The sequence below is a fragment of the Piliocolobus tephrosceles genome, unplaced genomic scaffold (assembly GCF_002776525.5).
Source record: "Piliocolobus tephrosceles isolate RC106 unplaced genomic scaffold, ASM277652v3 unscaffolded_76, whole genome shotgun sequence".
Taxonomy (NCBI): Eukaryota; Metazoa; Chordata; class Mammalia; order Primates; family Cercopithecidae; genus Piliocolobus; species Piliocolobus tephrosceles.
In genome coordinates this window covers 203,822-216,434 of record NW_022334940.1, presented here as the reverse complement: position 1 = coordinate 216,434, position 12,613 = coordinate 203,822, and the positions used below count along the sequence as shown (strand labels likewise).

The 12,613-nt window shown below is 46.5% G+C and overlaps 1 non-coding gene across 1 annotated transcript; it reads right to left on the bottom strand.

Moving 5' to 3' along the window:
* Positions 1-2,823: 2,823 nt before the first annotated feature.
* Positions 2,824-2,930, bottom strand: LOC111530466. Its single transcript, XR_002727822.1, has one exon. It is a non-coding gene; the product is annotated as a U6 spliceosomal RNA (small nuclear RNA).
* Between the last annotated feature and the right edge of the window lie 9,683 nt (positions 2,931-12,613).

Sequence of the window (12,613 nt, the reverse complement as noted above, 5' to 3'; positions counted from 1 at the left end):
CAAGACCATTGTTAAAAGTCTCACCTTCACTGTTCTCTGGGTATCTGAGTCCATTCTTTGTGTTTGGACAGGTGAGTTTGTTTTCACACTGGGCATGGTGGTGCATGCCTGTAAATCTCAGCTACTCAGGAGGCTGAGGCAGGAGGATCGCTGGAGCCCAGGAATCTGAGGCATCAGTGAGCTATGATTGTGCCATGGCACTATGTCTGCTCACTGCAACCTCTGCCTCTCGGGCTCAAGCAATCCTCCTGCCTCAGCCTCCCGAGTAGCTGGGATTATAGTCACCCACTGCCATACCCAACTAATTTTTGTATTTTTAGTAGAAATGGGATTTCACTATGTTGGCCAGGCTGGTTTCAAACTCCTAACCTCAAATGATCTGCCTGCCTCAGCCTCCCCAAGTGCTAGGATTATAGGCATGAAGCACCGCACTCAGCCTCAGAAAACCTTTTTTTTTTTTTTGAGACAGAGTCTTGCTCTGTCACCAGACTGGAGTGCAATGACACAATCTCAGCTCACTGCAACCTCCGCCTCCTGTGTTCAAGCGATTCTATTGCCTCAGCCTCCCGAGTAGCTAGGATTGCAGGCACCTGCCACCATGCCCTGCTAATTTTTGTATTTTTAGTAGAGATGGGGTTTTGCCATGTTGGTCAGACTGGTCTCGAACTCCTGACCTCAGGTGATCCGCCCGTCTAGGCCTCCCAAAGTGATGAAATTGCAGGCATGAGCCACCACACCCAGCCCTTCTTCCATTCTTGCTCAAATTTTCCTTTTCTTCTTCTGTGTCTTTCTGCCTCCTTTTTTTTTTTTTTCTTGATACCCTGGAAACCACAGGGAATATATATTAATCTTAATTCCAAGGGCAATCTTTAAAATTTTTTTTAGAGCCAGGGTCTTGCTCTATCACCCAGGCTGGAGTGCAGTGGTGAGATCTCGGCTCACTGCAAGTCTCTACTCAGTGAGTGAAAAATAAATGCTTTTTTTTTTCTGCCACCCCAGACTTCTGGGAAAGGAGCCTGGAGCGGTGCCCAAGCATCCCAGCCTTTGCCCTCAATTGCAAACAGAGTGAAGTGTCTCTTAGCTCAGGAGTTTGTGCTGCTCAAGAGTTTGCACAAACACAAAGTTGAGAAATACTCCTCGCTGAAAGGAGTGTAAAAGGCAAAGGACAAACCGGTTGTCCTCTGAAGTGAAGACATTTCTATCCTATGTTGGGCTATGATGTTGGAGAATGCAGGCAGGGGACGAGTTTTGCTGGGTTTTCAGTGAGAGACCCCTTGTGGTAAGACAGGCTCTTCTCTCTCTACCTGGTGAGTTATTTCATCTCTTTGGTACCCAATTTCCTTGTGTTTAAACTTAGGGAGTGAAAACACATGTCCCCTAAGATCCTTTTCTCTTAGCTGTTCTGTCAGTTAATTAATGAGATTTGTTTTCCTATTAGCATACATCCAAAAAGGTACTCAGGATAGGGTTTTTGTGTTTCCTGGAATCTTGTAATTGCTCCAAATGAAGTGGAAGTATTTGGAAGAGAAGCCCTTCCTTGCTTCCTTTGTTTCCTTTTTAGAGTCAAAATCTCTCCCTGTCACCCAGGCTGGAGAGCAGTGGTGCAATCCTGGCTCACTGCAACCTCCAGCTCCTGGCCTCAAGTGATCCTCCCATCCCAGCCTCTGGAGTAGCTGGGACAACAGGCTCACACCACCATGCCCAGCTAATTTTAAAAATTATTTTGTAGAGACAGGGTCTCACTATGTTGCCCAGGCTAGTCTCAAACTCCTGGCCTCAAGTGATGCTTCTGCCACAGCCTCCCAAAGTGCTGGGATTACAGGCATGAAACATTGTGCCTGGCCCTTCATTGCTTTTTAATAACCTTAATTATCTTCTTTTGAATATCTTTAGAACTGCAATGATTTTGTGTTCTGAGGCTAGAGTTGATTTCCATAAACAGTCATTTTGAGCCCAGTCTTTGGAATAAAGTGAGTGGCCAGAGATGATGCCACAACTTTGGCAAAAACAGTTTCCCAGGGATCACGCCATGAACTCTAAAATGCTGTGTGCCGGTCACTGGGCCACAGTTCACTCTTCTTGCCAAATTCAGAATTGCAAATGAAAACTTTTTAAATTTTTATTTATTTATTTAATTTTTTTAGACAGAGTCTCACCCTGTCACACAGGCTGGAGTGCAGTGGTGTGATCTCAGCTCACTGCAACCTCCGCCTCCCAGGTACAAGCGATTCTTCTGCCTCAGCCTCCCACATAGCTGGGATGACAGGCATGAACCACCATGTCCAGCTAATTTTTGTACTTTGTGTATTTATTTATTTCTTTTTTGAGATGGAGTATTGCCCTGTCACCCCAGCTGGAATGCGGTGGTGCAATCTCAGCTCATTGCAACCTCCACCTCCCAAGTTCAAGCGATTCTCCCTGCCTCCGATTCCTGAGTAGCTGGAATTACACATGCCCATCACCACACTCGGCTAATTTTTGTTTTTTAGTAAAGACAAGGTTTCACCATGTTGGCCAGGCTGGTCTCGAACTCCTGATCTCAAGTGATCCACACACTTTGACCTCCCAAAGTGCTGGGATTACAGTCATGAGCCACTGCACCCGGCCTAATTTTTGGATTTTTAGTAGATATGGAGTTTCACCATGTTGGTCAGGCTGGTCTCCAACTCCTGACCTCAAATGATCTGCCCGCCTCAGCCTCTCAAATTGCTGGGATTATACGCATGAGCCACTGCACCCGGTCGATTTTTTCTGGTATCAAAGGAATCACCAGGGTCTTCCTTTTCTTTTGATTCATTTATTTGATTGGTTCTGAAATATTTTTTAAATATGGAATGCTTCATGGATTTGTGTGTCATCCTTTCACAGGGACCATGCTCATCTTCTCCATGTCATGTCAATTTTAGTATGTGTGCTGCCAAAGTGAGCACTGGTTCTGGAATGATTTATTTATTTATTTTTGAGACAGGGTTTCAGTGTGTTTTCCAGGCTGGAATACTGTGGCATAATCATGACTCACTGCAACCTCCACTCCCCAGGGCTCAGGCAATCCTCCCACTTGTGCCTCCCAAAGTTTCGAGATTACAGGAATGAGCCACTGTACTGAGCCTGGAATGTGTAACTGCTGACTTTGATGCCTGGTTTTGGTTGTACTAGACACTCCCACTACTTCTTTCTTTAAAAACTACTAATTTCTTTAGCTCTTTAAAAAAAATATTTGGTGTTTTATACATCAAAATATGTGAGGCCAGGTGTGGTGGCTCATGCCTATAATCCCAGCATTTGGGGAAGCCAAAGTGGGAGGATCTCTTGAGCCCAAGAGTTCAAAACCAGTCTGGACAACATAGTGAGACCCCTGTCTCTACAAGAACTAAAAAATTAGCTGGGCATGATGGTGCATTCATGTAGTCCCAGCTCTTGGAAGGCTGAGGCAGGAAGATCGCTTGAGCCCAAGAGGGCAAGGCTTTAGTGAGCCATGATCATGCCACTGCACTCCAGCTTGGGTGACAGAGTGAAACCCTGTCTCAGAAAAAAAGAAAAAAGAAAAAAAAGTAGATTAATAATTGCAGAACCATTTTCTATGTTCCCGATTACTTCAAAAATTAGACCTAATCTTGGCCAGGCATGGTGGCTCACGCCTGTAATCCCAGCACTTTAGGAGACCGAGGCAGGTGGATCACTTGAGGTCAGAAGTTGGAGACCACTCTGGCCAACATGATGAAAGCCTGTCTCTACTAAAAATACAAAAATTAGCTAGGCATGGTGGCAGGCACCTGTAATCCCAGCTACTCAGGAGGCTGAGGCATAAGCATCACTTAAAGCTGGAAGGCAGGCCGGGCGCGGTGGCTCAAGCCTGTAATCCCAGCACTTTGGGAGGCCGAGATGGGCGGATCACAAGGTCAGGAGATCGAGACCATCCTGGCTAATACGGTGAAACCCCGTCTCTACTAAAAAATACAAAAAACTAGCTGGGTGAGATGGCGGGCGCCTGTAGTCCCAGCTACTCGGGAGGCTGAGGCAGGAGAATGGCCTAAACCTGGGAGGCGGAGCTTGCAGTGAGCTGAGATCCGGCCACTGCAATCCAGCCTGGGCGACAGAGCGAGACTCCGTCTCAAAAAAAAAAAAAAAAAGCTGGAAGGCAGAGGCTGCAGTGAGCTGAGACCATGGCACTGCACTCCAGCCTGGGTGACAGAGTGAGACTCAGTCTCAAAAACAAAAACAAAAAACAAAAAATGTTAGGCCTAGTCTGTATTTACAGTTTACTCTTTAGCTTTCATCAAAGCAGTTTTTGTTGTTTGTTTTTTCAGACAAAATCTTGCACTGTCACCCAGGCTGGGAGTGCAGTGGTGCAAACTTGGCTTACTGCAACCTCCACCTCCCGGGTTCAAGCAATTCTCCTGCCTCAGCCTCCCAAGTAGCTGGGATTACATGCACGCCCCACCACACCCAGTTAATTTTTGTATTTTTAGTAGAGATGGGGTTTTACCATGTTAGCCAGGCTAATCTCGAACTCCCGACCTAAGGTGATCCACCCACTCAGCCTCCCAAAGTGCTGGGATTATAGGCATGAGCCACTGCACCCGGCCCATCAAAGCAGTTAACTAGCATTTAGAGAGTAGATGGCCAGGCATGGTGGCTCAGGCCTGTAATCCCATTTGTTTGAAAGGCTAAGGTGGGAGGATCACTCTAGGCCAAGAGTTTGAGACCTTAGCCTAAATGGCTAACATAATGAGAACCCCATCTCTACAAAAAAAAAAAAAAAAAAAAAGCCAGGCATTGTGACGCAAATCTGTAGTCCTAAGTACTTCGGAGGCTGAGGCAGAACTGCTGGAGCCCAAGAGTTTGAGGCTGTAGTGAGTTATGATCGTGCCACTGCACTCCAACCTGGATGATAGAGTAAGACCCTGCCTCAAAAATACATAAATCAAATCAAATAGACAATAGAATCTTCTGAGCTTTTCACCCTTTCCACAAGTTATAGGTACCTGCACGAAATAGTCAATGTTACAGGTAGACATTTTTCATTGCAGTATAACCAGGATACCATTCCTAGCCATGCTACTGCGCAGACAGAATGAAAAGCCAGTTGGCCAGGGCTATAGTAGGAATTCAGGCATCGTGCAGATGGCTGATTTGCAAGGTCTTTTCTTTTCTTTCTTTCTTTCTTTTTTTTTTTTTTTTTTTTTTTTTTTGAGATGGAGTCTTGCTCTGTCACCTAGGCTAAAGTGCTGTGGTGCAATCTCAGATCACTGCCACCTCCGCCTCCTGGGTTCAAGTGATTCTTGTGCCTTAGCCACCTGAGTAGTTGGGATTACAGGCAACCATTACCATGCCCAGCTAATTTTTGTATGTTTAGTAGAGATGGGGTTTTACCATGTTGGCCAGGCTGGTCTTGAACTCTTGATCTCACTTGATCCATCAACCTCAGCCTCCCAAAATGCTGGAATCACAGGTGTAAGCCAGTGTTCCTGGACAATACCTTCCTCTTAAGTCTGGATTAGACCTGCTGGCTTGCTTCTTTTTTGTTTTTTTATGAGGACAAGGTCTTGCTTTATCCTCCAGGCTGGAGTTCAGTGGTGCCATAGTTCACTGCAGCCTCAACCTCCTGAGCTAAAGAGATTCTTCTGCTTCAGCCTCCTGAGTAACTGGGACCAGAGGCACATGCCACCACTCCCACCTCATTTTCTGTAGAGGCACGGTCTCACTATATTTCCTAGGCTGGTCTTGAACTTCTGGCCTCAAATGATCTTCACACTTTGGTCTCCCAAAATGCTGGGATTACAGGCGTAAGTCACTGCGCCCGGCAAAAAATAAGGTTTAATTTATTGGTGCGAGCTGTCCGGTTGGCTGTGCAGAGAGCTGCTGATGTGAGTGGGTTCAGGGCCATGGTAAGAAGCTGTGATTCTTATGAGCTCCTCTGTACCTCCACCTTCTGGAAAAGGGCAGGGTCCCCACATTATGACACCCCATCGACTCTCGGTGGGCCCTGACTCAACGCACTTCTGACTTGTTGTCATTGTGGTTCCTGGCATGTGGCACTAAGCACTATTTTTTTTTTTAATCAGGGTCTCACTTGGTTGCCCAGGCTGGAGTGCAGCTGTGCAATCTCAGCTCACTGCAACCTTGACCTCCCAGGCTCAACTGATCCTTCAGCCTCAGCCTCAGCCTCCCAAGTAGCTAGGATCACAAGTGCCCACCATCACACCTGGCTAATTTCTGTATTATTATTTTTAGGAATACTGGGTATCCCTATGTTGCCCAGGCTGTCTTGAACTCCTGGGCGATCCTCCCACCTAAGCCTGCCAAAGTACTAAAGTTACAAATGTGAGTCATCACAACCTGGACAGAGTTTCTTTAAAAACCAAATTGAGAGGCCGGGCGCGGTGGCTCACGCCTGTAATCCCAGCACTTTGGGAGGCCGAGGTGGGCAGATCACGAGGTCAGGAGATCAGGACCATCCTGGCTAACACGGTGAAACCCCGTCTCTACTAAAAATGCAAAAAACAAATTAGCCGGGCGTGGCGGCGGGCGCCTGTAGTCCCAGCTACTTGGGAGGCTGAGGCAGGAGGCAGGAGAATGGCGGGAACCCGGGAGGCGGAGCTTACAGTGAGCCGAGATCACACCACTGCACTCCAGACTGGGCGACTGAGCAAGACTCTGTCTAAAAAAAAACCCAAATTGAGATTTTATTTCAAAATGTAAGCAAGATTTTAAAATGTTAAATTAGGCCGGGCGCAGTGGCTTACAGCTATAATCCTAGCACTTTGGGAGGCCGAGGCAGGCAGATTACCTAAGGTCAGGAGTTCGAGACCAGCTTGGGCAACATGGTGAAACCCTGTCTCTGCTAAAAATACAAAAATTAGCCTGGTGTGGTGGCACACACCTGTAATCCCAGCTACTCGGGAGGCTGAGGCAGGAGAATTGCTTGAACCCAGGAGACGGAGTTTGCAGTGAGCTGAGTTCGTGCCAGTGCACTCCAGCCTGGGTGACAGATTAGGACTCCTTCTCAAATAAAAATAATAATAAAAATAAATATATAAATAAAATATTTAAAGTATTTTCTTAGTTGGGTGTGGTAGTGTGCGCCTCTGGTCCTGGCTACTTGCAGGGGCTGAGGCAGGAGGATGGCTTGAGCCTGGGAGATAGAGGCTGCAGTGAGCTATGATCACACCACTGCACTCCAGCCTGGGTGACAAAGCAAGACCTTGTCTCAAAAAAAAATATATATATATATATATATATATTATTTTTCCTTTCAATCCCAGGTATTCTAACAAGCCTTGACAGCCCCCATTTTGAAATTACTGCCTGTGGCAAGGGCCTGGCAAACAGGTTCCGTGTGTATCATTGAGGTCGTTGTGGAGTAACATTTCCTTGGGCTGCATCAGCCTGTGGGTAAAAGTAAAGTTGGGTGCGGTGGCTCTCCCCTGGATGCCTTGATGCTTTTAACACCCTGAGTCCTCTACCCCACTCTGAGCCACATTGACACTTGTGCACCAAGGTGCATGGTAGGTCCCCAGTGCCCACAGGATCACTTGTGAGAACTGCTCCTTCAGCCCCACCCGTGGCCTTTCCTCCAGGGTGAAGTCTGGTTCCTGATGTTCACGCCGCGCTCCTTCTCACCAGGGTGCACAGACATCACTGCCTCCAAAACATTTGATTGAAACCTATTCCCAATGGGGCTACCTCACCTGCCCAGGATGGCTTTCCCTGAAGCCAGTTCTCTCACCACAGTGGAAGTAAAGAAAATTATGAAAATTGGCTAGGCACGGTGGCTCATGCCTATAATCCCAGCACTTTGGAAGGCTGAGGGGGGCAGATCACTCAAGGTCAGGAGTTCAAGACCAGCCTGGCCAACATGGCAAAACCTGTTCTCTAATAAAAATACAAAAAATTAGCCAGGCGTAGTGGTGTGCGCCTGTAATCCCAGCTTCTCAGGAGGCTGAGTCATGAGAATCACTTGAGCCTGGGTGGTGGAGGTTGCAGTGAGCCGAGATCATGTCACTGCATGCCAGCCTGCACGACAGAGCAAGACTCTGTCTCAAAAAGAAAAAGAAAAAGAAAATTATGAACACTCTCTCTTGAATATATGGGCACCTCCTGAACAGGGAGGTGGTTGAGGGGAGGTCCTGGCAGGTGGGACAGGGAATCCTGGCAGAGCAGCAGCTGGGACTTCAGTGTATTCAGTGTCTGGACCACAATGGTGCCCTTTGTCACAAGTATCCATCTACATTCACCGACTTATATGGGGGAACCTGGGGAAAAACCAATGATATGGTTTATCTGCGTCCCCACCCAAATCTCATCTTGAATTTTAGCTCCCATAATCCCCACATTTTGTGGCAGGGACCCAGTAGGAGGTAACTGAATCATGGGAGTGCGTTTTTCCCATGCTGTTCTAATGGTAGTGAATAAGTCTCATGAGATCTGTTGGTTTTTATAAAAGGGCAGTTCCCCTGCACATGCTTTCTTGCCTACATGGAAGATTTGCCTTTGATCTTCCTTTGCCTTTGGTCACAATTGTGAGGCCTCCCCAGCCATACTGAACAGAGAGTCCATTAAACCTCTTTCCTTTATAAATTACCCAGTCTCAGGTATGTCTTTATTAGCAGCGTGAGAATAGACAAATACAATAAACTTCAATAACTTAAGTGGGTCTAGCCACCACTCCAGAAGATACAGGATTATAAACCATGGTGGCATCCACACAGTGCTAACTCAGCATATATGCAGAGTATATGAGCTGTGGAGCTATGGTGGACTCCACCTAGATTTCTTTTTTTTCTTTTTCTTTTTTTTTTTTTTTTTGAGACAGAGTCTTGCTCTGTCGCCCAGGCTGGAGTGCAGTGGTATGATCTCGGTTCATTGCAAGCTCCGCCTCCTGGGTTCACACCATTCTCCTGCCTCAGCCTGCCGAGTAGCTGGGACTACAGGCACCTGCCACCATGCCCTTCTAATTTTTTGTAGTTTTAGAGAAGACGGGGTTTCACCGTGTTAGCCAGGATGGTCTCGATTGCCTGACCTCGTGATTCACCTGCCTCGGACTCCCAAAGTGCTGGGATTACAGGCACGAGCCTCCGCACCTGGCCCTCCACCTAGATTTCAAAACATGAATTGAACAGCTGGGAGCCCCAGGCAGAAGTTTGTCACAGAGGTGGAGCTACTGCAGAGAGTCCCCACCAAATCAATGGAGCTGTGAGAGTGCGGCCACCACTGAGATCCAAGAACTGTAGTTTTTTGTTTGTTTTTTGAGACACAGTCTTGATCCAAGATGGAGTACAGTGGCACAATGTTGGCTCACTGCAACCTCTGTCTCCTGGATTCAAGTGATTCTCCTGCCTCAGCCTCCCGAGTAGCTGGGATTATAGGTGTGTGCCACATTGCCCAGCTAATTTTTGTATTTTTAGTAGAGATGGGATGGGATTTCACCATGTTGACCAGGCTGGTCTCGAACTCCTGACCACAGGTGATCCACCCACCTTGGCCTCCCAAAGTGCTGGGATTACAGGTGTGAGCCACCATGCCTGGCTGAACTGAAGAGTTGATAATGTGCAACTCCAGCTTGGGAGACCTGAAGGCATGATACTTCAACCCATGAGAGCTGCTGAGTGGACTGAGCCCAGTGGCCACAGCAGTATAGTAGTCCTATACTGCTAGCTCTAGAGGGGCAGGGCTGCCCTAGGCTTTGGGGTCTCAATCCTCCCAATGTGTCCAGGTAGCAGCACAGGAAATAAAAGATTATTCTGGAGTCTTAAGATTTAATTTGCCTGCCTTGTTGGGTTTTGGACTTACTTTGGGCTTGTTCCTTCTTTCTTTTGGCCTATTTCTCCTTTCTGAAATGAAAACATCTGCCAGCCATGGTGGCTCATGCCTATAATCCAAGCACTTTGAGAGGCCGAAGTGAATGGATCACCTGAGGTCAGGAGTTCAAGACCAGCTTGGCCAACATGGTGAAACCCTGTCTCTACTAAAAATACAAAAACTGGCCAGATGCGGTGGCTCATGCCTGTAATCCCAGCACTTTGGGAGGCCGAGGTGGGTGGATCACGAGGTCAGGACATCGAGACCATCCTGGCTAACATGGTGAAACTCCATCTCTACTAAAAAACATACAAAAAATTAGTGGAGCGTGGTGGCCCGCGACTGTAGTCCCAGCAACTTGGGAGGCTGAGGCAAGAGAATGGCATGAACCCGGGAGGCAGAGCTTGCAGTAAGCCAAGATATAGCCACTGCACTCCAGCCTGGGTAACAGAGCAAGACTCCATCTTAAAAAAAAAAAGAAAAGAAAAAAAGAAATTTAGCTGGGTGTGATGGCAGGCACCTGTAATCCCAGCTACTCAGGAGGCCAAGGCAGGAGAATCACTTGAAATCAGGAGGTGGAGGTTGTAGTGAGCTGAAACTGCACCATTGCACTCCAACCTGGGCAACAAGACCAAATCTCCGTCTCAAAAAAAGAAAAAAAAACAAAAAAGTGGCTGGGCGTGGTGGCTCATGCCTGTAATCCCAGCACTTTGGGAGGCCGAGGTAGGCAGATCACCAGGTCAGGAGATCAAAACCATCCTGGCTAACACGGTGAAACCCCGTCTCTACTAAAAATACAAAAAATTAGCCAGGCGTGGTGGCGGGCGCCTGTAGTCCCAGCTACTTGGGTGGCTGAGGCAGGAGAATGGCGTGAACCTGGGAGGCGGAGCTTGCAGTGTGAGCTGAGATCGCGCCACTGCACTCCAACCTGGGTGGCAAAGCAAGAATCCGTCTCAAAAAATAAAAATAAAAATAAAAATAAAGAAAATGTCTACCTTATATCTGTCCTACCATTGTATTTTAGAAGCACTTTTTTTTTTTTTAATTTCACAGGCTCACAGGTGTTGCCTCAAAATGAATTGTGCCATGGGTCTCAGCCATATCTGATTTAGATGAGACTCTGAACTTTAAACTTTTGAGTTGGTCCTGAAACAAATTAAGACTTTTGGAGCCATTGGGATGGAATGAATGTATGTTGCAGGTGAGAAGGACGTGAATTTGGGTGGTTGGGGCAGAATGCTATGATTTGAATATATGCCCCAAAGTTCATGTGTTGGAAACTTAATCTCCAATGCAACAATGTTGAGTGGTGCAACCTTTAAGAGGTAATTAGGTCATGAAGACTCTGCCTTCAGGAATGGATTAATGTTGTTATTGTGGAAGTGGGGTTCATTATGATGTGAGCGAGTTCCTTACGAAGGATGAGTTCCGCCCCTTTCCTGCTCTCTCTCACCATGTGATACTTTCTGCCATTGTCCGACATAGCAAGAAGGCCCTCACCAGATGTAGCCCCTCTACTTGGACTTCCCAACCTCCAGAACGCTGAGCCAAATACATTTCTGTTCATTATAAATTACAGCCCAGAATGAAGACAAGTGCCTCTGAATGATTCACCCTGGAGAGAAGAAACTGGTTTAAAAATGCAGATTTTTTAGTGTCTCCCAGAGCTCTGAATCTAAATCTCTGGATATCTAAACCTCTGGATATGTAATTTTTAACAATTTTCCTGGTGATTCTTAAGCCCATTAAAATTTGAGAACCGCTGCTCTATGCCCAATATCATTTTAACCTGGAAAATACACACTCACCAACCGTTCGATGTTATTACCTGAGTTTGCCTGATCATAAAGGTCGCTAGAGGGCTTGATAAAAATATACATTCTTAGGTCTCTCTGCTGGTGGGACTCATGAATGAAACAAAGCCCAATAATTTACATTTATTTATTTGCTCTTTTTGAAATGGAGTCTCTGTCACCCAGGCTGGAGTGCAGTGGTGCGATCTTGGCTCACTGCAACCTCCACCTCCTGGGTTCAAGTGATTTTCTGGCCTCAGCCTCCTGAGTAGCTGGGATTAGAGGTGCCTGCCAACATGCCCTGCTAATTTTTGTATTTTTAGTAGAGACAGGGTTTCATGATGTTGGCCAGGCTGGTCTCGAACTCCTGACCTCAGGTGATCCACCATCCTTGGCCTCCCAAATTTCTGGGATTACAGGTGTAAGCCACCATGCCCAGCCAAGAATCTGCATTTAAACGCAGTTGTTAAATGTTTTTCTAAGTGACTACGTACACATTTATCTATTTTGTGGAATTACTGGAATATAGTTCAGTTAAATTTTGAATAGCTTTAGCCCAATATGATAATTTTAGTTTTTGAATAGCAGTTTATTTTAAGCCATTGCTTCTGCAGAATTTAATCTGATGCAATGTTGCATTTTTCTTTCACCCATAGAGACAAGAGTGAAGATAATAGCTATAGCATTTATTGAGCATTAACTGTGTGCCCATCACCATGTAACTGATTCTCCTCAAACCCTCTGAGGCATGGACCACTGTACGACTGCTATCCTCATTTTATGGAGAAGATACTGAGGCAAAGGGGGGTTAAGTACCTTGCTAGGCACAGGCAGTTATTAACACAGTAGAGCTGGGATTCCAAACCATTCTTGTAAGCAACGCCAACACTGCATCTCTGGTCTTCATCCAGACAAATTTCTCTGATGCTCAAAAGTTGCCTGCATTAAATGCACTCTTGTGAAATAACTTTCCCTTCCTTCCTTCCTTCCTTCCTTCCTTCCTTCCTTCCTTCCTTCCT